This window comes from Polypterus senegalus, chromosome 6 (genome assembly GCF_016835505.1).
Source record: "Polypterus senegalus isolate Bchr_013 chromosome 6, ASM1683550v1, whole genome shotgun sequence".
In the NCBI taxonomy this organism is placed as follows: domain Eukaryota; kingdom Metazoa; phylum Chordata; class Cladistia; order Polypteriformes; family Polypteridae; genus Polypterus; species Polypterus senegalus.
Genome location: NC_053159.1, coordinates 94,335,347 through 94,359,957, shown reverse-complemented (window position 1 = coordinate 94,359,957; position 24,611 = coordinate 94,335,347). Strand labels below are relative to the sequence as shown.

At 39.8% G+C, this 24,611-nt stretch overlaps 1 protein-coding gene across 4 annotated transcripts in view; it reads left to right on the top strand.

The window, feature by feature from the left end:
- Window positions 1-281: 281 nt before the first annotated feature.
- Window positions 282-24,611, top strand: part of tmem198a (transmembrane protein 198a) — a 58,920-nt gene continuing 34,590 nt past the window's right edge. For 2 of the 4 annotated variants that reach the window (XM_039756541.1, XM_039756539.1), the window contains exon 1: window positions 282-671. The gene's annotated coding sequence lies outside the window, so the exon portion shown is untranslated. The remainder of the gene's footprint in view (window positions 672-24,611) is intronic. The other 2 variants (XM_039756543.1, XM_039756542.1) reach the window with 1 other exon arrangement.

Here is a 24,611-nt window from a genome sequence, read left to right as displayed (position 1 = left end):
CTATTGTATAATTATATGCGCTCTAAAGAACCTCACCGAATATTAGGAAAGGCGGAATAGAGATTAAAATATCAAAACACAGAAACATGATTATCCTGCAAGACGCTTTTCTGAGACGGCATAGTTTACACCATTCATCCACGATATTATGATTATTATGTAATTAATATTTTAGCTTCGCACGGCTAAGGCGTTTTTTTTTTTTACTAACGATGTATAAATTCACAATCGCTTTTTAATGCTTCGAATCCTTGCTTTCTTACGTGTCCTGTCACTGCTAGATGACTGTTTACCTCATATTTGTCTGTCCCCGTGACAGGCAACAGCCCCCGCCGGAGGTCCGCGGGCAGCCGATCCACGTGAGGAAGCGGCGCCCCCTTGCTGCGCTCGCGTTTAGCTGCGGCTGAGCCGGTGAGGTCATCACCGCGGCTTGTGGAAGCCTGTACTGGAGAGGCCAGTAGAAACGGTCGCTGCCTGTGGGTTCTTGGTGGCACCTCGTGACCTGGAAGCAGCAACGCTTCGGCAGGCAGGTGCTTACTGCGGAGGAAGGGCTGCTATACGAAGAGGAGGATGGGAGCTGCTGGCCGCCCGCGTAGACAGTGTACTGCCAGGCGGCAGGTAGCGACGACAGCGGCTGGGGCTTCCCGGGAAGATGCAACGCTCTAGTGACGGTAAGAGGCGACGACAGGCGCGGAGACTTCAGGAGAGAGCAGAGGGGACCGCCGCAACCTTTTGTTTGTTCTTTGTTACCTTGGAGGGGCTTTAGTGAGGAGGGGCGATGTAGCGCCGAGCTGTCACAGGAGCGCCGCGTGCACATTTCAGACAAAGGCGCGCGAGTGGACGGTTCGGGGACGCGCCGCGTGATGTGTGGACAATCGTACGGAGAAGCTGCGTGGACCTTAGGACAGGCCCACCTACACACTGACACGCACACACGTACAGGGCACACCTTTGTTTTGGTTTCTTTTGTTGGCGCTGCTTGCGTGCCATTGTTTTCAGAATGACGGCTTCAACGTATCATTCGGCCTGCAGCAGCAGCTGGACAGCTCACTCTAACAAAAGGAACCAAACCGAGATGACAGTAGAACACCATGTAACAGTCTGGCCACTCGCATTGTGGAGTCATTGATATGTAGGGCGCTTCAGTGTGGGGTCGGTTCAGAAAGGTCCGAGTTTTCTTTCTTTCTTTCTTTCTTTCTTTCTTTCTTTCTTTCTTTCTTTCTTTCTTTCTTTCTTTCTTTTATCCTGCAATGCAATACAAATTTCTTTGCAAAAACATTTAGCAATGGTCGTCAGTATTAAAGGCTCACTATAAAGCGGACAGTTGCAGTTGTCTATCTATCTATCTATCTATCTATCTATCTATCTATCTATCTATCTATCTATCTATCTATCTTTAGATCTACTTATTCACCAGCACAGTGCTGAAATCTATCCCATCTTCACAATGCACAAGACAGTAACCAGTCCTGAATTAGACACTTGTTCACACAGCCCACGCACTCTCATAGTGAGACAACCTGGATCTGCTCATCTAATGTGCATGTCTTTGAGGTGTGGAAGAAGAAATCCCATTGCAAACAAGGAGAGAACTCCATAGGGGTAATGACTGAGGCAAGATGCGTGCCTTTTTGTTGCTGTTCTGTTGCCCTCCAAAGTGAATTTGTTTTGGTCAAATGTGAAATTGTTTGAAATTGCATGTAAACAAGGAGAACACACAGTGACTGGACTGAGATTCATACCTTTGTCCTCGTACTAATGTGCAGCCCTTGAAAATTAATTGGTTTTGGTCAGAGATTAAAGTGCTTGAAATGGCGTTGGTACCCTGGTTAAAAATGAAAGGAATGAAGAATCTGCTTTAGTTCTGCCAGATTACACAGACATCTACATTTTTTCACTTTTAACTTTGTTAGTTAACCCAGGGTCAATTCCCTGGTCCTCCATTTATGAAGTTTAAATGTTCTCCCTGTGCCTGCGTGGGTTTTCCCTGGGTGCTCCAGTTTCCTCCCACAGTCCAAAGACATGCAGGTTAGGTGAACTGACGGTCCTAAATTGGTCATAGTGTGTGTGTGTGTGTGCCCTGAGATGGACTGGCACCCTCTCCAGGGTTTGTTTCTGCCTTTGCGCACCTATACTAGCTGGGATAGGCTCCAGCAGACCCTGGCAACCCTGTTCAGGACTAAGCGGGTTAGAAAGTGACTGAATGACTGACTGTTTTAGTTAACATCCCCGAGATGTTTAGATGTTGCACAAAATGTTCAAACTTGTAATATTCATAACTCCATTTCTAAAACCTACTTTCTTCAATACAGAGTTGTGTGATGGAAGAGGGCAAGGTAGGAATTGCACCAGATGAGACCTTAGTTAATCGCTGCAGCAACATAAACACCCAATAAAGTGTCCTGACTGTGTTTTTTTTTTCAGTTACAAAGTGGAAAAATAAACAAGGTAAAACATCAAAAACGAGGGTTAGATACTGGAGTTTAGGGCTGTCATCAAGGGGCAATGTCCAATATATGGCCTAGGCCAGAGAAGACTAGATTCCAGTAACAGGCCACTTTGGTGGGCTTTGTTTTTTATGTGTAGGAAGTGGAAAATAGGACTTTTATGGGGCAGCTACATTAGAGAGCATATATGGTGCCTTAAAAGGTTTACCAAACTAGGGGCTTTCTGCTAGCAACAAATATATCCTAAGATTTTTTAAATAAGGAAGAGAGAGGTTAGGAGCATGCACTGATACAGTGTGTTGCACACAACAAATCACCTCAGGATCCCAAATCAGGAGCTGAGCCCAGCCATGCACACTAGTTCATGTGGGTTTTTTTTACAGTGGCTGAAGTGCCAGTCCTGCCACCAACCCCCAAATTTTCCCTACAAGTTGACGGTTAACATCATACCCAGGACAGAGCAATTGCAGGTAAAGGGCCTTGCTCAAACACCCAATAAAAGTAATACTCACAAATCATGGTGCCAGAGAGTGGTGACATGTTGTATGTTGATTCGAACATGCAATGAGGAATTTCTCTGTACTCTGTACATGTGACAATAATGACCCAATAAACTCAACACATATCAAAAGTACCTGACTTATATGACTTTTCCAATGATTTTCAGTCATAGCTTTCATTGACATATTCTTAGCTGCACACTCCAACTAGTCAGCGACTCAGGTTTGACTTTGTCTTTAGTCATAGGGCTGGGCTCTGCATGCATGACAGCTTCCTACTATTAAGTGTTCACCTGGAAGTACAAGGCATATAATGCAATGGCAAGAAATAGGAAATGTTCATTCTTGGACCTCACAAAGAGAAGAGAAGCTTGTCTGTCTGATGTGTTGTGTTTTACGTACCACAACAGAATGGAACAAAGTTAAGAGAGGGCCAAGACAATGTCTAAACCTGCCATATATGTTAACCCTTTGTACAGCACCGGTTCTGTCAGGCAGCACAACAAAAGGAGGGAGCTAGACTGTGCTGGAAGGTTGGCACACTACCACTAAATATGACATGGCTAGCAACTTCCAGTTGTTTAAATTGACATGGTTTAGCAACGAGATCAACTCCGCTCAGCAAATCTGATGTACCCCACGACTTGAAGTGGCGTATTGTGACATTGGCTTTACTAAGACAAACAGGCCATAGAAGGCCAGCAAGTGGCCAATGAAATCTTTCGGACCAACAAATGGTAGCAAACTAATAGCAGCTGGTGTAAGTAGGATAACCTGCATGCCTTAGAAAGAGCTTTCTCCGATTCAAAAGGAACGTTCCACAACCGAACTCTAGGAGCTAAGCTGAACAGCCAATCAGATTGCACATTTAAGTGACGTGGTTTACGGATCTGTGACTGCCAGATAGTTGTCTTTATTCATAAGTCAGGTATCCCTCCCACAACCCTATTCTTAACAATAGTGTAAGGATGTTTTATGAGAATGAGGTACAAGTTTTGCCTTGAAAATAAGTGTGTTGAGTAAGAAACAAATGGCTGGGCGTATCTCATAACATGACTTGTGTATAATTCAAAGATATACATCATAGGATGCTCTCAGCTTGATTGGGTCCTAAATGGAGCAGAACTCAGGAGATCTGCAACTAGAATTTATTAGGTCTCCAGAACTTCAGATTTCTGCTTGATGAAGACACACGTTTGTGGCAGAGAGACAATGCAAAGACATGGCTGAAACTTGCAGCAGGCAGCATGATCTCAATGCTGAATTTTACACTGCTGGTATAACTACCAACAGACTGAGAAAAAGAATTTCTGCTTAGATTGAGGATATGCTGATTTTCTTAAATAAAAAAAAATATAATCAACTGTTTTCTGTTAGTAAAGCTCCAGTTTAACCTCCATGTTTGGATGTCACAAATGAGAAGTACGCATGGCCAATTACAAGGCTGTATTCATGTTTATTTGTCTACGTTATTTTAGTCAAACACATAAATGTGTGTTGGCTTTAATTGCAGTTGAAAAAATAATGTTCATTTTATGAGATATTGATACCAGCTAAACAATAATTTTTTATTTTGCATTTATTAAAGCTTATGGATGCTCGAATATTGCAATTTCACTGTATTCTGTGCATGTGGCACTATAGGCCCTATGAATGTCAGAATCTGTCAGAATAAACATCCCTCCATGGAGCCATAAAGGTGTCTGTCTTATTTAACGTGTACTCCGTCTCAGTAGATTGTATTGCTGTGCTCACGTGAAGCGCAGAGAAGACACTGTGTATGGTAAATAAAGGCCTGGCCTAACAGTCAGTGGTGTTCAATAACCAACTTGACAAGTAGAGCTTCCGTTTTTCTGTCTCAGCTCTTACTTCATGTAGTCACAATTGCTTGGTATTTGCAGTGTAATGTCTGATTAAGGAGTTAACTGCAAAAAGATAACATTAACTCCAGCACTTTCCTAAAACTGACTCCGATTCCAAAGAGCATTTTAGTGAAATATTGATTGCGTTGTGTTCTGTTGGTCCCATGATGCTTCTGTAGCGTTTGATTCTTCCACTGATGCCAGTGATTGGCTGGTCATTTTCTGTGTCTTTATTGATTTCTCTTTGTGTTTCTCTTGCACTCACTCAATCTTTCATTTTACGACACGGTTCATTGAGTATTACCACACAGTGCACAACTACAATAAAACACTGCATTCAGGAAGCCATCCATCCATTTTTCTATTACAGAATCTTGGCAGGCCAGAGCCTATCCTGGATGTGCAAGGTCTGATTTAGGTCTTCAGACCATCCCACTCACAACATGCCAGTTTAGAGTTGTCAATTTAACTAACTAGCATGTGTTTAGATTGGGAGAAAGCAAAGGGGGCACTGGGAGAACAGGCAAGTTCCACATGTGCATTGACAGGGCTGGGCAACAAGCTCAAACTTAAAGTACTGTATATATAATTTCAAGATCTAATGCTGGAAAACCAATATTCCAATTTGAAAACTTATGGCTTTTTAATGGTACTGTGAAATTAAGGCTTACATAGCCAGCCTCTTGTTTGATTTATATTCACTTGGTACAAAATTTGCATTCATCTTTAGCTAGCTAAACACGCACAAAAGCACTGCAGCAATCAGGAGACTTATATGGTGTGTTCAAAAAATCATATTTATTTCATGAAGTTCAGACAAGTGAAAATCTCTCAGCTGCCTTCCAATACTTTTTATGGAGTTGTTGCTTGAGTGCTTTGCTTCCTTAATATGGTGTCTCCAGAATGGCAGTAGATGAGCACTTGTAATTTTCAGGACAAGGCATCTGTGATAGCAGCGGTCATTACGTAAGATTCATTTTGCTATTGATTTTCTCTGCAGGCTGCAACCCTAAGCCTTTGTTCTCATTCACGGTACAAGATTTTAATCCAATCACTGTCCATGGGATTTTGGGATGCCGGGAAGTATCACGTTCTCTAAAATAGTGGTCCCGAAGTTCACTGCTTGGAGGACCCTAACCAGTTTCTCAACGAGTGCATCATGCTTACTGTTAATTAATTCTCATTGTTTAGTAAGGTGTACTTTTCATTATTATTCTAGGAAATTCTAAAATATTTCTATTTTTTGCCAGAACATTTAACATTGAAGTTTCCTTTACTATTTTTGTTTTAATTCATGCTTTTCTATACAATTTACTCCCTTAGTTGTATCCAAATGCTGACAGTGCTAAAGGGGAGCAGTTACTTTAGTGCCATATTCACTTGTCTGTTCATTTGTCAGAAATGTTTCTTAATTAGCTGGTAGATGAAAATGGCAGTAAAATGGTTGTTCCTCTTTAACATTCCATGTTGTTTACACCTTTGTCTGCACTCCTTATTGCTTAGGAGAAAAAAAAATATGGCGAATGTTTTAAAAAGGGCGGCACGGTGGCGCAGTAGGTAGTGCTGATACCTCGCAGTTAGGAGACCCGGGTTCACTTCCCAGGTCCTCCCTGCGTGGAGTTTGCATGTTCTCCCTGTGTCTGTGTGGGTTTCCTCCGGGTACTCCCACAGTCCAAAGACATGTAGGTTAGGTGCATTGGTGATCCTAAATTGTCCTTGGTGTGTGGGTGTGTGTGCAGCCCAGGGTGCCCAGCCCAAGGTTTGTTTCCTGCCTTGCACCCGGGATTGGCTCCAACAGACCCCCGTGGCCCTGTAGTTAGGATATAGCGGGTTGGATAATGGATGGATGTTTTAAAAAAAGAAATGTTTATTGCAGTAAAAGATTTACAACTACTAGTCACCCTCAAAATACTCTCCTCCACTTCGAATGCATTACTTATCCCAGCACTCCCAAAGCAGTTCTGGAAGTTTTCTTTCGAGAGTGTCTTTAATTGGGCTGTCATGGCTGCCTGGATGTCCTCAATGGATTGAAATCGTTTGTCTTTCATGGTCATTTTCAACTTAGGGAACAGCCAGAAGTCACATGGTGCCAGATCCTGGCGAAAAAGGTGGATGTGGACACAGCATAATATTTTTATTCGACAGAAATTGTCGCACTAGAAGGGATGTGTGACAAGGAGCATTGTCATAATGAAGAATGAAGCCGTTTCAACATTTTCCTTGGTTATTGATGTTGAAGGACGTCCTGATCTTTTTTCGTCTTCAGCCGAGTTAGATCCATTACGAAATCGATCAAACCACCTGCGACATCATTTTAACATCTGATGGGCTTCCTGAGGTTTTTGCAATTTGAAACAAAATTTCATGTAAATGCATTGCTTGATATACATTATTAACGACAAACTTGAAAAACACACTTGAACTCAATGGTGGCTCACAAACAACTGACAGTATTAAACAAGTTGAAACTTATCTCAAACTAGGTAGGCTCTAGGATGGACGTATCAGAACCTGTATTGAATTGTTTTGCGGTGCTCTTGGATGGTGCTCTGCATCAACATTCAACTTACTTTTTGATCACACCTCATATCATCGGCATTTGGTTACAACTAAAAGTGCAAACTCTACAGAAAATGGTAGATTAAAAAGAAAAATGGCAAAAGAAAACAAGATTACAAGTATTAATGAAGTTCTTAGAAATATTTGTAAGTCAAATAACTAGATGAGATCAATTAAAAGAAAGAATGACACACTGATAGGTTAATTGGTTGGAATAATAAACAGCAACCATGGTGTTCTCCTGGACTAAACATGAAAACCACAGCTCCGAAATATTGTAGAGTTCACTTGGGGTGCATTTTCCGTTGTAGGGCATGGTGGTCACAGCTTGAGTTCCTCTGCTTGCGTTTGAAACCATGTGCTTTTTCTCCCTGTCGATATGGATATTTTTTCTGGTACTCTGGTTTTATCTTGTGTATCCTAATGATCTGCATGTTGGGATAATTGGAAAAACCTGACATTAAATATGCATGTGAGTAACTGCACCCTGTGAGGAAAAGGTGCCCCATCCAGCCTCGTTTCCTACCTTGGTGCCCTGTACTGCTGGAATTGGCTTCAGCCTCCTGCAAGCCTAAATTAGGTTGCATGTATTGTATAAAGAACGGACATTGTTTTTTTCTGTGTATCCTTAGAAGGACTACATTAATCAGAGCAAGTGGTGCATCTGAATTAGCTCACTTTTAAGTTGACTCTGATTTGGTTTGTGTTTAAGTTGACGGTGTGTCTATAGGATCATTACTCTGACTGTATGGATACAATGCATAATGTTAGCGGCGGTCTGGGCAGTGCATTTCTGCTGCCAATAGCCGTACTCAGCCAGTCTTGATGTATTACTTGGCTTAGGCACAAATTGAGTTTCTCTTCTACAGAAATGTACTCCTGTAAAAAGGGTCATGTTTATGAGTTATGTACAGACCAGTGATAAATGGAGTAATACACTTCTCAGCTAGCATGTGTCACACTGCATGTGCGGTATTTATGGTCTGCTTTTTTATAGCCTGGCTCCTATAGGGACTTACTGTACATCATATTACAGATTAATAGTCTCATTGTTCAAAATTTTCCATACTCCTAAGATTTTGAGCTGGAGAACTCTGGTAGCACAAGTTTCTGTCAGAGCTGCAGAGGTCTCGCAATTTCTCTTCCCTAATTTTGCTTTGTCCCCATAACCAGTTATTGTTTGTCTCCCAAGATCTTAACGTTCTCTTTTTTAATTAAGTACAGGGATTTGGACATTTTTACATCTGATGTATTCTGTCAGCTATGAAAATGAAAACATGGATTTTTCCCAACAGTTGATACTACATTCAATAGCTGAATGTGTTTTCCTGAGTGTCTTGCCAAATTGAAATTAATGAAACTGAGTTCTGTGGAAGAGAGCTTTTGAAAGCCTGACTGGCTTTGAGTACGGACATCTGGATGAGGTGGAAGGAAAAAAATCTGTGAGCCATTCAAAATAGACCAGCAAGTTACTAGACTGCAGCCCGCTATTTATAAAGCATCTCTGGTGTTGTGAAAAGTGGTGTTTTGTGATCCCAAGATGCACTAAAGGACTGACTGAATATATAAGAGACCAATTAGCTTGGAATATGGTATCACAGAATGGGGTTAAATGTGTCTCTGAGTCGCTAGAATAGCTGAATGACTGTAGTTGGTGTTTTATTTTGTTTTTAAATAGTGAGAGATATGGAGAAGAGGACACAGAGTAGATATATAACAGCGAGTTACCATTTCCATTTATGTAATAAATAGTATCTTACCTACTTTCCAAACTTAGAACAAACCTTTACATGATATAAAACCATCACAAGGGCTTTTTAAGCATGGAGCATTCATATTTTTTTTCATCAGTCCATTCATTTTCAAAATTTCTTTTTTTAATTCTCTGCTGTTAGTGGCTCTGAAACAAAGTTAAAAATACACCGGGGTGTCCAGGAACTCTAATTAACCATTTAGACCCACTGTAAGTGTGAAAATCAAAATTTTGTAGGGTGTTATGAGATGCAGGGCTCTCAAAACTCTAAATGATGGAATGTCTCCAAAAACTAAGTGTAATATCGTGGCTGTTTGTTTCAATTTCTGGTTGATTATTAGTAAGGTTTTAAACTTCTCAGAGTATCCATTTGGGGTTCTTGAAGGTGAGGAATTCATTTCTTTCATTAATTTCTTGTTACAGTGTCTGGTTATGGATTTTGCAATTTGTTTGACCCATTTCTTCAACCATTTTTGTTATGATGAGCACCAGTATATTGAGTAACAGTTGGTAGGACACTGCTGCCATAGTTAGTTGTGGAGTCATGGGGGTCGTGACCCTGATGCTAACAGTGTCAGAGTTAAAAGGTCATACTCAAACCACCGTTCTCTTTCTTAGTTTATGGGCCAAATGAAACCGTCTTGCACTTCATTATTTTGAAGCTTTGTTATTGTTGAGCAACTGGTACAAGAGTTTTGCCTTCCTTTTGTCTCTGATTTTTTCTTTGAATTTTGGCTTTGTTTGCATGTGGTCTTTATCTCCTGGCGTTGACCCTTGCTTTTAGGAGATTATGCCTATCTGGCAATCTACCTCATTATTTTTCTTTGCTATATTGTATAGCAAAACACTACTCCTCAAGAGGTCTCAAGACAAGAACCAAGAATCGAGAAACAGCCTGGCACCAAACTCAAGAAGCAGGTTTCATGTTCTGCACAGGACGAAATGAAGCTGATGCTGAAAAGCTAACTATAATTCTGAAAGGAGGAGGGAAACTGTGAAAACCCCTTGGCCAAAGTAGCGAAACCAATGTGTCATGAACTGGGAGTCCCAAAAGCACATAAGTCACATAAATACTTTCAAAAATTGCCATTTAGGGGAGAGCACTATCAAAACCTGACTAGAAAAAGTGACCTTGAAGAATCTTTATAAATTAAAGAATTTATTTTTAACAAAATGCACTGTAGCAGAAAAAGCTCCTTAGAACAAAAATAATTACCTAAGAAAGCAAAGTATTCCACAGCAAACACAGTTCCAATACAGAATCTAAAGACAAAGTCAAAAATAGAGCACAGGTTCAAAAATACAGGAAATCAGAAAAAGCAGAAAGCACAGCAAAACTCATGTAAATTTTAAATGAACCACCAAGAACCAGTTTATAGGGTAGAGGGCAGTGATTGGCAGGTGGCCCTGCCTCTTGGGAAACCAGCCCTAAAACTCATGGTACATAACATAGGCTACATATAAACATAGACGAAACCAAAAATAAAGAATGAACATTAACATAATCAAATTTGAACAAACATGACATTAAACATAAACTTAAATCCCAGCCAGAGCAGGAACCATGGTTGAGATACCGTATGACACAATGTACTTTAAAGATTTTTTAAGCAAAAATCAAAAAAAAAACAAAAAAACCTCAACAAGTAGAAATCCAAAAGTTAACATAAATGGCAAACAGTTCCAGTCTATGATCCAGCAATCAAAATCCCAGTACATGAAAATCCAGAAAGTAAAAAAAATACTCATTGGTGTTGTAATCTAAAATCCAAGATAGAGCCAGAGCAACAAAAATGTTTACTAATGCCAAAGTTCTAGCACTGAGGCCTACTAATGTTACGGTTTGGTTTCTTTTTAAAATTTTCTTGGCTTTTTTGCATTTTTTTTTTTTGGCAGGGTTGGGTTTTATATATGGTTTTGAATAACAGAGAACCACAACCTAACACGTGTTTTTATCAATTCGGAGTTTCTGTATGTTGTTGTTTCTCATGTGTGACACCATCTTAGTGTACAGTTTGTCTAGGAGTGCGTGGTGCATGGCGTCTTCAACACAACAAAGAGTAAAGATCAGCAGTGATTAAAGATTAAAGACAATTGATGAAACACTGATAAAAGATTAAAGATCAACACTGTGCATTTCAGCATGTTTGTTTAGTTTATCATTCTTATCATTCTTGCCTATGTTCTCTGGTTTCCTTTTCAAGTATAGACGAAACATAAGAGTGATTCCTGGTTTCAATATTGGTGTGTTTTTCAATGTACATTTCCTCTTCTGGTCACTATAATAGTTTCTTACTGCATCTTGTACATCAGAGCAGTACAAAATATATTAACCTGGGGCAGTCCCCCAACTTTATCCTTTGGGGGCCCTGTCCCCTTAGGTGTCAAATAAAGAGGACATAGAAGATAAAACATAGAATAAACTAACTTGTAATACTATACTTTTATAATACATAAAAATCAACATAAAAATACTCAGTGAAGAATAATAAAATATAGAAAAGGAGAAGACAAAACATTCTCTGAAGCATAAATGATAAAATAATAAACAAAAGACAATAAAATAATATAAAAGGATGCCTGAGCCAGGAATGAGACCCTGGCTATGACATAGCAGAAGTATCTTGAAAATAAATGTTAATAATATGTTTTAATGTTATGAATTACTCAGTGTCCATCACTTAGGTGTCAAATAAAGAGGACATAGAAGATAAAAAATAGAATAAACTAACTTGTAATACTATACTTTTATAATACATAAAAATCAACATAAAAATACTCAGTGAAGAATAATAAAATATAGAAAAGGAGAAGACAAAACATTCTCTGAAGCATAAATGATAAAATAATAAACAAAAGACAATAAAATAATATAAAAGGATGCCTGAGCCAGGAATGAGACCCTGGCTATGACATAGCAGAAGTATCTTGAAAATTAATTTTAATAATATGTTTTAATGTTATGAATTGCACAGGGTCCATTACTAAGGTACACGAAGGCACTGTAGTGGTTGGCAGACTGCTCATCACAGGCAGAACAGTGCTAGATGCTTGAGTGCTAGCAGCCTGCCCAACAGGCGAGGGTAACAGGAGTCTCCAGGGCCACCTAGACCAATCTTCAATTCTTCAAACAATTGTTTATGATGACTTTCTATTTTCTTCTATGTTAAACTGTGGTAGGCCAATGCCAGAGTGATGAAAACAGTGTTGGGATTATATTTAGCTCTGTGTTTCTATATTCTTCATCTGGGGAAAGGGTACAGATTAGTACTGATCACATAGTAGAGACTCGGGAAGGAGTTTTGCATTCATATCCACCTCTTCAGCAGCTGGGCCACAGCTTTGCACACGCGGGGGTCTTTTCTTACAGGCAGACGGCGCTTTTCTAGCAGCATCAACATCATGAAATATTCAGGCACTGTGCTTCTAATGCCATTGATACCTGCTGAGGCCATGGCAGAAATGGCAGGCAAGTACCGCAAGGATGTGATTCTCTCACTGTTTAGTTCCAGCCCATTCCCAAAAGGCCCTTTCCTCTTTGTCTACAGCTGTTCTTGTTTTTTCTAACATAAATCTCCCTTCTAGGCACAATATGGTTTCCTATCCACCTTATTTCTTAAATTACTTGATACTCTTTCTATAAAATTAAATATTGTTTGCTCTGTAGTCAATATTTAGCATATATCTTAGTCATCCATTTTCTGAAACTTTTACTGTAATGCAGGCTGACTGCAGGCTTTGTGACTCTGCATTAGAGTAGCACTGGACACTACCCTGGTACTGAACCTGCTTAAGATGCTGGTCTTGTACATATTTATTCACACCCACATACTGTATGCTCGGCCAATTTAGAAATGTTATTCAAGTGAAAAACATGAGAGAATATTGGAGTACGAAGAGGATATCCTCAGAAGCATAGGGAAATATGAAAACTGCATATAGACTGTGTCCAGTCTCCAGGAGCTGGGAGATGGCAGCACTGACCATGATGTCACTGTTCTGCCTGTCTCTGCACAAAAAGCTTTATTTTATACAATACATTTTATAGAAATCACCATGAGCAGTGGTTGGCAAAGCAATGAAAGAGATTACAGAGTGCATTGTGTACATAGCTTTTTGTAGACACCATGTATTAAAGATTCAACAGGTTTCAAGGTTGGATGAAATGTAAAAATGGGTACTTTAAAAGCGAATCACCTTTAATGATAATGGCCGGCTTGAAATTCTTTGTAACACAAATATTTTTGCTAATTAGTTATGTTGCTTTACAAGTCTAAGTTAAATGATTTGCCGCAGGTTTCAGATGAGTGTGCAACGAGCTTTGAAAAGGAGACCATATGGGTTTAAATCCTTATCCTCTGCACAGGACACCTCACCGAATAATAAAATATTCTCTTAACAAATGTAAGCTTCCATTTTATCTGTTTTAAGGAAGGGACTCTAATGATTCCTTGCCTTTGCATCCACCCTTACTTAGTTGTTTCCAGAGGCGTTCACCTACTGTCTTAATGATATGATGACAGTAGTGTGGCCCGTAGATCAATTGAAAGCAGCAAAAGGGCTTTATCTGTTATCACTAGCAGACGTATAGTGACTGAAATTGATTTCTGGTAAATTGCAACCATTTATTGAGTGGATAAGAAGAGTCACTGTATTTGCTTCTTTTTTTCCCCATTTGATTGAAATATTGACATGCCCTTTGTGCCATATGCAGTGACAAGTTGCTCTGAGGGATTATGGATGTCATGCGTGTGTGACCTGATGGACTTCATTAGTTTACACTGGGTTTGACTACACACTGATTAACTTTTGACAAATGAATACATTTGCAGAGAAGTACCAGGCAGAACAAATAGCTGTCTTTCTTTTTTCTCCATTTGGTATTCTGTGGTAATTATGCATGAATTAACCTTGTATCACAAATAGCTTTTGCTCAGTTAATTATGTAGTAGTATCTCTGATGGCCCTTTCGTGGAAGCCTTAACAAATAAGGATTAATGCTGACCTGTCTTCTAGGTAATACTGTTATTTTAAAAAGATGACACTGCCTTTGAGCTCTAGACTTCCCTGCAAATTCAGATACTCATCCCTTTATATTCTTAGTTTGCTTATTCTATTTCAGGGTCTTTTTTGGGCAAAGCCCATCCCAGCAGCATTTGGCACAAGATCTGAACTAATCCAGGCAGGATGCCATTTTGTCATAGGACACAGCCTACACTCATTCATCCATCCATTATTCAACCCGCTATATCCTAAATACAGGGTCATCGGGGTCTGCTGGAGCCAATCCCAGCCAACACAGGGTGCAAGGCAGGAAACAAACCTCGGGCAGGGCTCCAGCCCACCTCAGGGCACACACACACACCAAGCACACACTAGGGACAATTTAGGATTGGCAATGCACCTAACCTGCATGTCTTTGGACTGTGGGAGTTAACTGGAGTACCCGGAGGAAACCCACGCAGGCACGGGGAGAACATGCGAACTCCACGCAGGGAGGACCCCGGAAGCGAACCTGTGTCTCCTCTAACTGTGTGTCAGCAGCGCTACCACTGCGCCACCTTACACTCATTCAACAAGTCATTTTTTTAATTTACCTTTTAGGGTGGGGGTGGAGCCTATTCTGGCCGAATCGGACAAAAGGAAGGAACCATTCCTGAATGGGACACCGTTCAATTAGCAGATACACTCACGTGCTTATTCATTCATTCTTTCATATTCCAGGGCAGCACTGTGGAAGGCCAAATCCTTCCTCTATAGCATCAAATTAAAGGCAGAGACCAGTTCTTATATGTAGTCCCAGTGGCACAACCGGATAGTCGCTTATACAGTATAATTTAGAAATGGCAGTCAACCTAATCTGCACATCTTTCAGATGTGAGAGGAAACATATGGATATGGTGAAGATTTGCAAACACCACAAAGTTCCAAACTCAGTACTCTGGAGCATTGAATTAGCAGCACTAACTCCTGCGCCTTTGTGCCACCACTAGTCTAAACATGACCATAGTGATTATTATTGAAAAGTACACTTCAGAAGCAGCACAGAAATACAAAAAACTTAACACCCTGTACTAGGGTGGGGAATAATTAATGTACTGAGTACCGTGCCCTTCAAGAGATGTGAAGAAAACTGCAAACAATGCCTGCCAGTTTTAGAAAGGGGTTGGGTAAGCATAAAGCTTTATTAAAGAATTAATTCTTTTTTAAACATAAACCAAAGGCAGGTCACCCACAAACAAAGCAAATATGTTTGTAATTTTGACAAGTCTCCGATACTGCAAATATATCTTGGCTTAGCCCTACTCACTGTGATTGTACAAAGCAATATTTATTGTACAGTATATAACACTTTTCTATTGTGATCCAGAATCTGAAGACACCTTTTCAGGTTATTGTTTACAAATGATTTTTTTTCTAGCTGGGTAAGAGACTTGCTCAGGGCTACACAATGAGTCAGAGACAAGCATTGAAGCGACAACCATGTGATTTAGTCTCACTGTATGTCTTAGTCATTAGGCCCTATTACCTGGCCTAGCCTCACTTATAATGGAGTTGTCCTACAATAGACTAGGCAATTTAATGTGTAGTAATTTTACTTTATAAAGTGGTGTATAACATGATGTTTATCAAACAATAGTTGCAACAGCAAAGGTTCCTGCGCTAGGGGATTGCAGTTGATTACAAAAAAAAAATGCAATTTTTTCTACTCAGAGAAAAGGAAGAATGCTGGACTTTGAGATCTTAAGAGGCTTTTCACAAACAGACACATTCCAAAAGAAATTTTTTTTAGGTTATGCTGTTCTTTTTGAAAAATGGTGACACTGAGATAAAGGGACCATCAAGTTGATGAGTAACATTAGATATCATAAAGCGTTGAACATAAAGATTCAATACGGTAAGGTCGGTCCTTGGTAGGTTTAGAATTTCACTATAAGATTGTGAAAATTGTTTATTTCATTTTAGAATCCCCTATAGTTCAACTTAAAAAAAAAACTAACACAAAAAGCATTTTATAAAGTTACTAGCATTTTTCTTTTCAATTAAAGTGCAAAACTGAAAACAATGCATTGATCTGAACATGATTTTACAGTGCAATGACATGATCAGTCAATCTGTTCAATCATCTAGTTACATAGAATGAGAGAACAGAAAATGATAGTGAGATAGATTACTGACTAATGAAAAACTCAAACTCATAAACACGCCTGATAAGGAAACAGAGTGTCTGAATTCCTTCTTTCACCTCTAAGTGTAAAGGTTCTGTAATTTTGACAAATAAAATTGGAGGCATATTTCAAACAAAGTGGCTATACTTGTATGCAGGGCTAGTATACAGTAGTTATGAGGTGCTATTCTATACGCGTGTTCTAAAGTAAAGTTTACAAATCTTTGTTTCAAAACTTCTGCACTTGACAGACATTTAAGTCACAGGTCATGATAGTGCTTTAAAACACAAGCACAATGCCGACAGCTCTGATGACACTGTGATGCTTCTTGCAGATAAATATGTTACTTTGGGAGTGAGAAATAGGGCAGCAGTGAAGCTGAGGGAGAAACACTTCTTGTGAGAGCATGTCACCTCCCCAGGGAGAGAGATAAGTGGCAGATGATGGCAAAAGGAAAGAAGGGGTTTTGTACAAAGGAGTGTTATAGGAAATCTAAATGTGCCTTTTTTTTATAATTTTCTTGAGGTTCTGTAAAGTCCTAATTTTATCATAGAGACAAATGAAGTATCTATCTATCTATCTATCTATCTATCTATCTATCTATCTATCTATCTATCTATCTATCTATAATAAGTCATAGACAGGAGGAGTGAAAGATAGGTGGAATGAAGGAAAATTAATTTTTGTGTTTATAGGCAGGATTAAGACAAATGCATTTTTAGAAAATAACAATTTTGACGAGAGCAGGCCTATCAGGTTGACATAGATGGTCAATCCCAACTACCCTAAATGCAGTAACTTATGGTCATCTGCATGAAAAAATAATTATATTTAACCAGCTTCTGTCTATGCCACTGCGTCCCAGCAAAAAAGCTAATTTTGAAGTAAAAGTGGGTATCCTCCATACTAACTCCTTTCATCATCTTGCACAGTTCTATAATGTTTTAATGTCAAGACTATCTAATTCCCTCAGTTTTCCTCATCTCTTTTGTTTCTCACAGTCCTAGAATAAGCCTAGTTGCTCTTCTGTGAATTATCTGTACCACACCTAGCGCACAGCTACTGTACACACAGTATTGCAGATTAAGTTTTTACTAGTGTGTTTAATTGTTTAGGGATTACCTCCCTAAATTTGCACACAGCACAATATGCTATGTAAACCAACATCCAGTTAATTCCCTCTGTATGCTATATGTCTGTAGAAAGTAACAAGTTCACCATAATTCCTATGTCTTTCTCATAAGGTGCAGTCTTAGGTTGAAACCCTTTATAGAATAATCATATATATTATTTATATATATTAATATACATATATATGTTCCGTGCCTCTATTGTTGAGGCGGCTGACTGGAGCTGTGGCCGTAAGGTGGCTGGTGCCTGTCGTGGCGGCAATCCCCGAACCCGTTGGTGAACACCGACGGTGAGGGATGCCATCAAGCTGAAGAAGGAGTCGTTACAGGACCCTTTTGTCCTGTGGAACTCTGGAAGCAGCTGATAGATACTGGCAGGCCAAGCGGAATGCGGCTAATGTGGTTGCTAAGGCAAAAACTCGGGCGTGGGAGGAGTTTGGGGAGACCATGGAGAACAACTTTTGGACGGCTTCAAGGAGATTCTGGTCCACCATCTGGTGTCTCAGGAGGGGGAAGCAGTGCAGTGTCAACACTGTATATGGTGGGGATGGTGCGCTGCTAACCTCAACTCTGGACGTTGTGGGTCGGTGGGGGGAGTACTTTGAAGACCTCCTCAATCCCATTAAAATGCCTTCCAATGAGGAAGCAGAGCCTGGGGACTCGGAGGTTGGCTCCTCCATCTCTGGGACTGAGGTTACCGAGGTGGTAAAAAAACTCCTTGGTGGCAGGCCCCTGGGGGTGGATGATATACACCCGGAGTTCCTCAAGGCTCTGGATGTTGTAGGGCTGTCTTGGTTGACACGCCTCTGCAACATCGCATGGACATCAGGGACAGTGCCTCTGGATTGGCAGACTGGGGTGGTGGTCCCCCTCTTTAAGAAGAGGGACCGGAGGGTGTGTTTCAACTACAGAGGGATCACACTCCTCAGCCTCCCTGGAAAAGTCTATTCGGGGGTCCTGGAGAGGAGGGTCCGTCAGATAATCGAACCTCGGATTCAGGAGAAACAGTGTGGTTTTCATCCTGGTCACGGAACAGTGGACCAGCTCTACACCCTTAGCAGGGTTGGGGGTGAGATCCTGTCCCAAGCTCAGGAGTTCAAGTATCTCGGGGTCTTGTTCACGAGTGAGGGAAGAATGGAGCGTGAGATTGACAGGTGGATTGGTGCGGCGCCCGCAGTGATGCGGGCTCTGCATTGGTCTGTCGTGGTGAAAAAGGAGCTGGGCCGTAAGGCAAAGCTCTCAAATTACCAGTCGATCTACGTTCCTACCCTCACCTATGGTCATGAGCTATGGGTAGTGACCGAAAGAACGAGATCGTGAATACAAGCGGCTGAAATGAGTTTCCTCCGCAGAGTGTCTGGGCTTTCCCTTAAAGATAGGATGAGAAGCTCAGTCATCCGGGAGGGGCTCAGAGTAGAGCGGCTGCTCCTTCGCATCGAGAGGAGTCAGATGAGGTGGCTCGGTCATCTGATCAGGATGCCTCCTGGACGCCTCCCTGGCGAGGTGTTCCAGGCACATCTAACTGGGAGGAGGCCCCGGGGAAGACCCAGGACACACTGGCTGGAGGGACTATATCTCTCGGCTGGCCTGGGAACTCCTCGGGATTCCCCCAGAAGAGCTACAAGAAGTGGCTGGGGAGAGGAAAGTCTGGGTATCTCTGCTCAAGCTGCTGCCCCTGCGACCCGATCTCGGATAAGCGGAAGAGGATGGATGGATGGATGGCATATATATTATTTTGACATATTACATACATATGTACCATGCATTAATTTATATATCAGTCTGTAATGTTTCTATTTACTCTAGCATATCTGCTCTTCCCTTAGCATTAGCGTCACTTAAATTTTTATCTAGATCATGTATAAACATTATAAAGCGCCGCAGCCCTATTATAAATCCCTGAACAACTCCACATTTAAAATCACCTACACACTGTGCCTTGAGCTCCCACTTGTTTCAGTTTGAACACAAGTCTCACATAATATACCTTACCTAGAGGTTTCTGAAAATTAAGATAAATAATAGGTTTGTCTCCATTGATCAAATGTGTATGTTGCTTCCTCATAGATCCCTGGCATACAGTAATAGTTAAACATGATCTCCCCCATTTAAAGTCAATATTGACTGTTCACTTATTCATCTGTACATGATAGGTGTTGCTTAGTATTTTCTTTAATAATTCAATTAATTTTCCCAGGATACATGTTAAACTAAGTGGCCTGCAGTTACTTGGATTATCCCTTTTTATATAATATGATAATGTTTGCCAAGCATCCAGTCTTAAAGAATTTCCCAAGTGTGCAGTAATTTCTAAAACATTCACATTAAGGGTTTATTTATGTAATCACTAACTTCCATAAGGACCCTAGGATGACTGTTTCCTGGTCTATGCGATTTATTTGATTTCAGCCTTTTTAATCTTAGTAGTACTTTTATGTCTTTAATTTTCCAATCTTTTAGTACCATCTTCATAGTCCCTGTAGAAATTAGAAGATTATTGACTTCTTCACAGATTAAAACATGAATTGGAGGAGTCCCTGTTACCCAGGCGATGGGTAACATCATAAGTAAATGTCAGGCAGTACATTTTGACTCATTCACAATGCTAAATCTAATGCATTAGTGACAGCTCAGTCTCACAAAGGCGTGCATTTAGTCCAGCTGCTCAAAACAGTCAGCTTTATTGCTAAAATACAGACTAGTAAATACTAAATGTGTAGCACTCATTAGGTTTTTGATCATAATGATGTATCTGTCGATATGGCAAATATGTGATGAAATGCTCTGAAAGCACAGACACAACCATTTTTTAAATGTATGGAAGAGGCTGATATACAGTCTACGATTGTGAGTACATTTACTATATGTACTGTAATTACTGCATTTAAGGCTATACCTGTTCTAGGGTTAATTCTAGATGAATCCATAAACATAAGTGATAGCAAAGTTCTGATTACTTATGTGAAATAACAAATAATGGCAGAGAAAATGAATGGAAATGCTAAGGCTATTCTCATTAAATTTCATTAATCAGCTAGTCTTTAAGTTATATAAATGTAAACATAATCTCACAAATTGTTTTGTAGGCAAGCCTGATTTTAACAGTATTTTTATAAGAGCAGCTTTAAGGAGTTTAGTGCTTACTGGTTCGTGTGACATTAATATTATGATGCTTAGAGTCTGATTTTAATTGTATTGGTTATTTATTTTTTATTATTGAGAATTAAATGTCAGTAAATACATTTATTTTTGTGCACATTGTGACTGATGTACAAATGAAGGGTGACAAAAAGTGATCTTTGGAGGACCTACTGGATCACTCTTTTTAAAATATTTATAAACTAGGGGGCTCTGCCCCCTGCTCGATTTGCTTGCCAACCCCCAGTTTTGGTTAACTGAATTTACAATTTAAAGAGATTGTTATTTTCATGGTTACATTGTTCCATATGCATTATTGTCACTTTTACTTTTAAACTTCAGTTAAAACAATATTTGGAATTAACTTTTCTTCAAACCGCATTGAATTTTGATTCCGTGTTTGGATTTACATTGTGACTATGCAACATATAACTGCCCTTTTTCTTTTTCTCTAATAAATAAACTGACTTTTTAGAATGTTTGTCCCTGTGATTTGTTAATTGTCATAGTAAAAGCTATTCTTACAGGAAACTGTAGACGTTTTAATACGAATGGCATATCAAAATCTCTTTTTGTGTCTAATGTTATTCGCGGAAAATGTACTACCTTTTTTGTTGCTTGTTAAAATTTTACATGTTAGAATTGTTCGACCAATTTTGAATACAACTAATCTTGTCCTATTGCATAGCCCATCACTCACACATAAATGGTGGAGGACCGGACGGTGTTAACACTTGTAGATATTCTATGGGATGTTGTAAATTGATGTTTTCATCTTCTGCGTGATCACCACCAACTGCTTCAGCATAGTCTATTGATACACATTTAATCAATTTGCTGTGTAACCGATCTACAGTTTCCGCGTTAATTTGTTTCACTTCATCGTTTCTCGCTACCATATTTAGATGAATGGTTGATTCTAATCTGGATCTTTGTAAATGTGTGTGTGTTTATAAGTAAGCCCTTTAATGGATTGGTGTCTGTCCAGGTTAAGTACCGGAATGCACCTGATGACCGTGGTCTTGTTTGAAATTAGTTGTAAGTAGGGCATGACTTGAAAGAATCTCATGGTAAAAGTCTCTGCCTTGCGTGACTTGCTTCCAAAGGTTGTCAGTATGCCATGACTTGAAAGAATCTCATGGTGAAAGTCTCCTTCTCATGGGATTTCCTCCCAAAAAGTCTCATCAAAAAGTCACGTCTCGTTGCAGGATTAGTCTCGTCTCGTCCCAAGATTATTTTATTATAATGGAGAGATTAAAGCCAAACACAATGCTGCAGGCACAATGAAAACATGTTTCTTAGCTGTTATCTCTGACTTTTCTTTGATGGGTGTTCATGGCTCTGTCTTATAGTGAACTTGGATCCAAATGAATGCCATCCTTTTGGTGACTCAGGGCTAGGTTGGCGGGGCTAGTCCTCATTGATGGTCTTTTTCTCCAAAGTAGAGTGGAGGGAAGAGAAGACATCATTAGCGACAGTGTCTCCTCTCATTCTAAAGTGGTATTTTTTACATTAACAGAGCCAGCAAGGTGGTCCCTAGTGTGACATGTTTCCAATTATGTGATCATGCAGCATTCTTTCTTAAACTCTGACATCTGTCTCACATCTTCATCATTTGTTGTTTCATGGAGAGAAAATCATCAGTCATTAAAAGTAAAATTTAGGCACTGAGCCAGACATTTTAAAAGTTTAAAATAAGGAAGATCTGTCTCTTGGTATCTGTGCTGGCATTCCCCTGGGAGGGTCTCAGTAGTACTCAGAACATTCTTACTAGTCGAGATTTTCTGTCTTTAGCTGTAATTATGGATGATACTTTTCTCAGTTTTTTTCTGTTTAGCACACTTTTTGTCACCACCATCTCAGAGTTATTTCCATGAAACACATAATGTTTTGTGTATTTTCACCCCCACAACAGAAGAAAAAGTGACTCATACATTCACTCACTGTATTATGGATCACTTTTTACTGTGATCCCCGTGACCAAAAATCCATATTTTCCAGTGTGAGGGCGTAGAGGAGGAAGAATTCAGTGAAATAATCAGTTTTATGCTACATTTCTCAGGTGGTCTACAGAGATAGTCTAGAAAAAGTATACACAAATGAATATTCAGTGGTTGTATTCCCAGTCCGTAGATGTCAATCCACCTCAAGACAAATATCCACACCTATTCATTCTGACATACACAGCTTTGTAATGAGGGAAGTAATCCATATCCCAGAAAGATAACCCACAGTTCTTTGAAAATGAAAGGCCTCCTTTCCACACATGTCTGTCAGTCTTTATTATGTTGTGGTTACCCAAGTCCTCTAATGTAGGGTGTAGATGTCGTAACTTGGAATTGATTTCATCTTTTTCAGTCGGTAGCCATTTTATATTTACTGAATACAGAGACCATGCTGTTTTTACTATACAGTTTGTTGCCCCACAACCAACAAAAAGTAGAGGTTGAAAGGCACCACCCTTTCCCAGTGCCACTCCTTACAAAAGCAAGTAAGATCAAATGGGGGACACTCCCTCATCTTCACTGCAGTTACTGAACTAGATCCTTAAATCAGTGCACACTCATGTTATAAGAGACAAGCATTTCCATAGCAAGACACCGTGGGATGTGCAATGAGCTGTGCTGACTACTTCTGTTTATATTTCTAGTCCTATACATTTCCCGCAAAGATAAGTTGGGATTAAATTTCATTCATTTATCCATTTCCTACACCTGTTTATTACAGTACAGAGACATTTGAGAGCTGAGACCTATCCGAGCAGTTCTAGGTGCAAGGCAGAAACCAACCTTGGACAGAATTTCTCATATTGCAAATATATTTATTGACCCATCATTACTCTCACTGGGTCACTTTACAGTTAAGAATCAACCTCAGATGCTTCTTTTTAGGATGTGGTTTGAAATTTTCATCTATTTTAAAAAATGCACATTGCCTTCATTTCTCTCTCTCGCAATTAATTCTGCTCATTCTTAGGGCCGTCACAGTTTTACAAGAATGTGATCTTGTTTTCTAGTTGATTGACAATGTTAGTCACTGGTGCTGACTGCTTTCTAGATGCTCCTGTCCATTTAATATTATAATCGCTTCTATAGGATATCTTTACTGTAGGTACAGAATTTATAGTACTGTTTGCACTTTACAACATGGGGAAAAAACTCAACCAAGCATATCCACCGAATTGTCAAGTTGAGCTTTGAACGTCCCTAAAGTCCTTCTTTCTTAACATAATACCTTTTAATTTAGTTCATGTGTATATGGTTCTCTGTGTGAAGAAAAAGTCCTAACATTTGTCCAACAGTATATTTTCCAATAAAGTTGCAGACTGCATCTTCTGTACTTGATTCCTTTCATAATTTTAAAAACATCAATCATGTCACCTCTTAATTTGTGTTTGCTTAGACTGAAAAGATCCAACTTCTTCAGTCTGTCCTCATAACTCAGATTACTTAACCATGCATAGAGAACATTAATATAATGTGACAAATTTCAGTTACACTTTATTTGAAGTCTGCATCATGACTGCATAATATATGCATAAGCAGGAATGAAATTTAAGAAGAAATACTTCTGCTTAGAAATACTACTACTTCAGCCTGATGCTCCTGGCATAGATTTTAGTTCAATAACATCCTGTAATTGAGTAGACTTAAAAAATGAATGAATGGATTTAAGCTCATGGACAAGATGAATGGACGGCACAGTGGCACAGTAGTAGCGCTGCTACGTCGCAGTTAGGAGACCTGGGTTCACTTCCCGGGTCCTCCCTGTGTATAGTTTGCATGTGTCTTCGTGGGTGCTGCGGTTTCTGCCAACAGTCCAAAGACATGCAGGTTAGGTGCATTGGCGATCCTAAATTGTGCTTGGTGTGTGCGCTGGTGCCCTGCCTGGGATTTGTTTCCTGCCTTGCACCTTGCGTTGGCTGGGATTGGCTCCAGCAGACTCCCGTGACCCTGTAGTTAGGATATAGCGGGATGGATGAATGGACAAGATGACTACCTTCAGTTTAGAGTGTGCATGTTTTCTCTGTGTTGTCTGGATTTTTCCCATAGT